Here is a 4,519-nt window from a genome sequence, read left to right on the forward strand (position 1 = left end):
ACGGTGTGTCCTGAAACATCTAAAAAACTCAGCTTACAGAGCATAGGGCACTTCCACTCATGGGCGTATAAATTGGGAAAACTAAAAATCAGCAAGACACAGGCACCCCAAAGTTTAGGGCTGCTCTGTTGACAAGAACCTCCACTTCGTTACACCTTAAATATCCCAGGAAAGAGGAAAATGGATAAAGAAGTTGTGGTCCTTATGTACAAAGGAATATCACTCAGCCATGAAATCAACCTCATAATGCTGGCAGCAGCATGATGAGTGGATTGAGGTACGACGATTCTAAGTGAAATAAGTCACACAGAAAAAGACACTGATCCTAAGATATCACTTATAGAGGGAATGTAAAAACCGCTACACTTGAACTGAATTACAAAACAGAAAAGAGTCACACGTTTAGAAAACACACTATGGCTGCTTAACGGGAAAGGAGAGGTGGGGTGATGCATAAAACAAGGGTTTGAAATTAGCTCAGATACCATTCCATAAACCCAATATGTAATAGACAAGACCTACTCCTTGCTCAGTGAACTGGACTCAACACCCCCTATTCACCGCCCTAGAATATATCTGACTAGTAAGAATCTTAAAACCTATGTATTGATATCTCTCTGTAAGTGAGACATGTGGATGTAAAGCGGCATAAACACAGCAGTGAAAAGCAGCTAAACCCCATTACAAAAATCAATTACTGGGCTTCCCTGGTTGCGCAGGGGTTGAGAATCTGCCTGCTAATGCAGGAAACACGGGTTCGAGCCCTGGTCTGGGAAGATCCCACATGCCGTGGAGCAACTAGGCCCGTGAGCCACAACTACTGAGCCTGCGCGTCTGGAGCCTGTGCTCCGCAACAAGAGAGGCCACAATAGTGAGAGGCCCGCGCACCGCGATGAAGAGTGGCCCCCACTTGCCACAACTGGAGAAAGCCCTAGCACAGAAAAGAAGACCCAACATAGCAATCAATCAATCAATCAATCACTAAAGAAATCTTAAAAAAAAATTTGCTTATATTTAAAAAAAAAACATTACTTTAAAAAACCCGTGAAACAAAGACAGTGAAAGAGAAAGAAATTCTTACCAAATTCGTTCAGGGCCTGTGATGCCACCTGGATTGACCATACCTAGACCCACAGGTGATTGAGACATAAGGGTGGACACTCAGGGGCTGAGAGGTTTGGTGAGGTTGGGGGAGCAAACGCAGACCCTTTAAAGGAATACTGCGTGGTACCCATCCCATGGGTCCCAAATCTCCAGGTTCAAGGGCATCTTCCTACATCGAAAACATGCATGAGAAACCCAGAAGATGGTACACCGTGTGATCGGGAAAGGTTTCTACAACGCTCCTCATTTCTCATCTCCTTGGGCTCGGGTTCGCCATTCCAGCCGCTTTACTAGCAATCTCCCTCCTTGGAGAATCAGCACCTTTAACCTCCTGTTCCGTACAGGTTGCAATTTGTCCTGAGGATGAACGGGAAGAGGGGGAACCAATGAGAGACTAGCTCTAGGTGTTGGGACAGGCACAGCTCACTCTATTTTCCCATCAGGAAGAAGAATTAACCACAGGCTCAGCCTGCGCCCGGAACCAGAATAGGGCCTGAAGAAATCCTGCGCTTTTGCGGCCAGCCTTCAAGAAAGCGAGTTGAAAAATGGAGCTCAGGGGCACTGCAATTCACAAACCTGCAGAGTTATAAATGATAGCTCTCGTCCACAAATATATCGAGGGAAGGCAACGAAGAGGATTTGAAAGCAAGGCAGAATTGCAGGAAACAGATTTCAGGAGGTAGATTCGAATCGCCTTTAAAGCACAGGAAAAGCGGCGAAACCTCGACAATGATGCCCTTGGCCAAAAAGGGCGTATGCGTTTGTTCCTGAATATATTCAGGAAAAAACGCATACGCCCTTTTTGGCCAACCAAGCAACCTGGAAAGGCAAATCAGCGCTACAAAGAAGTCTCGCTTCCCATCGGTCAAAAGGGCCATGCTGAATAAAGTGTCAAAACCAGAAATGCAGGACAGGCCATGGAGAAACGGGAGCCTTGCTACGCTGATGGGCGGGATGTAAATTGCCAACAGCCACTCTGGAGAAGTGTACGGTGTGTCCTGAAACATCTAAAAAACTCAGCTTACAGAGCATAGGGCACTTCCACTCATGGGCGTATAAATTGGGAAAACTAAAACTCAGCAAGACACAGGCACCCCAAAGTTTAGGGCTGCTCTGTTGACAAGAACCTCCACTTCGTTACACCTTAAATATCCCAGGAAAGAGGAAAATGGATAAAGAAGTTGTGGTCCCTATGTACAAAGGAATATCACTCAGCCATGAAATCAACGTCATAAGGCTACTAGCAGGATGATGAGTGGATTTAGGTACGACGATTCTAAGTGAAATAAGTCACACAGAAAAAGACACTGATCCTAAGATATCACTTATAGAGGCAATGTAAAAACCGCTACAATTGAACTGAATTACAAAACAGAACACAGTCACACGTTTAGAAAACACACTATGGCTGCTTAACGGGAAAGGAGAGGTGGGGTGATGCATAAAACAAGGGTTTGAAATTAGCTCAGATACCATTCCATAAACCCAATATGTAATAGACAAGACCTACTCCTTGCTCAGTGAACTGGACTCAACACCCCCTATTCACCGCCCTAGAATATATCTGACTAGTAAGAATCTTAAAACCTATGTATTGATATCTCTCTGTAAGTGAGACATGTGGATGTAAAGCGGCATAAACACAGCAGTGAAAAGCAGCTAAACCCCATTACAAAAATCAATTACTGGGCTTCCCTGGTTGCGCAGTGGTTGAGAATCTGCCTGCTAATGCAGGAAACACGGGTTCGAGCCCTGGTCTGGGAAGATCCCACATGCCGTGGAGCAACTAGGCCCGTGAGCCACAACTACTGAGCCTGCGCGTCTGGAGCCTGTGCTCCGCAACAAGAGAGGCCACAATAGTGAGAGGCCCGCGCACCGCGATGAAGAGTGGCCCCCACTTGCCACAACTGGAGAAAGCCCTAGCACAGAAACGAAGACCCAACATAGCAATCAATCAATCAATCAATCACTAAAGAAATCTTAAAAAAAATTTTTCTTATATTTAAAAAAAAAACCATTACTTTAAAAAACCCGTGAAACAAAGACAGTGAAAGAGAGAGAAATTCTTACCAAATTCGTTCAGGGGCTGTGATGCCACCTGGATTGACCATATCTAGACCCACAGCTGATTGAGACATAAGGGTGGACACTCAGGGGCTGAGAGGTTTGGTGAGGTTGGGGGAGCAAACGCAGACCCTTTAAAGGAATACTGCGTGGTACCCATCCCATGGGTCCCAAATCTCCAGGTTCAAGGGCATCTTCCTACATCGAAAACATGCATGAGAAACCCAGAAGATGGTACACCGTGTGATCGGGAAAGGTTTCTAAAACGCTCCTCATTTCTCATCTCCTTGGGCTCGGGTTCGCCATTCCAGCCGCTTTACTAGCAATCTCCCTCCTTGGAGAATCAGCACCTTTAACCTCCTGTTCCGTACAGGTTGCAATTTGTCCTGAGGATGAACGGGAAGAGGGGGAACCAATGAGAGACTAGCTCTAGGTGTTGGGACAGGCACAGCTCACTCTATTTTCCCATCAGGAAGAAGAATTAACCACAGGCTCAGCCTGCGCCCAGATCCAGAATAGGGCCTGAAGCAATCCTGCGCTTTTGCGGCCAGCTCCCAAGAAAGCGAGTTGAAAAATGGAGCTCAGGGGCACTGCAATTCACATACCTGCAGAGTTATAAATGATAACTCTCGGCCACAAATATTTTGAGGGAAGGCAACCAAGAGGATTTGAAAGCAAGGCAGAATTGCAGGAAACAGATTTCAGGAGGTAGATTCGAATCGCCTTTAAAGCACAGGAAAAGCGGCGAAACCTCGACAATGATGCCCTTGGCCAAAAAGGGCGTATGCGTTTTTTCCTGAATATATTCAGGAACAAACGCATACTCCCTTTTTGGCCAACCAAGCAACCTGGAAAGGCAAATCAGCGCTACAAAGAAGTCTCGCTTCCCATCGGTCAAAAGGGCCATGCTGAATAAAGTGTCAAAACCAGAAATGCAGGACAGGCCATGGAGAAACGGGAGCCTTTCTACGCTGATGGGCGGGATGTAAATTGCCAACAGCCACTCTCGAGAAGTGTACGGTGTGTCCTGAAACATCTAAAAAACTCAGCTTACAGAGCATAGGGCACTTCCACTCATGGGCGTATAAATTGGGAAAACTAAAACTCAGCAAGACACAGGCATCCCAAAGTTTAGGGCTGCTCTGTTGACAAGAACCTCCACTTCGTTACACCTTAAATATCCCAGGAAAGAGAAAAATGGATAAAGAGGTTGTGGTCCTTATGTACAATGGAATATCACTCAGCCATGAAATCAACCTCATAAGGCTGGTAGCAGCATGATGAGTGGATTTAGGTACGACGATTCTAAGTGAAATAAGTCACACAGAAAAAGACACTTATCAGAAGATAT

Source organism: Balaenoptera acutorostrata, chromosome 7 (assembly GCF_949987535.1).
Source record: "Balaenoptera acutorostrata chromosome 7, mBalAcu1.1, whole genome shotgun sequence".
Lineage (NCBI taxonomy): Eukaryota > Metazoa > Chordata > Mammalia > Artiodactyla > Balaenopteridae > Balaenoptera > Balaenoptera acutorostrata.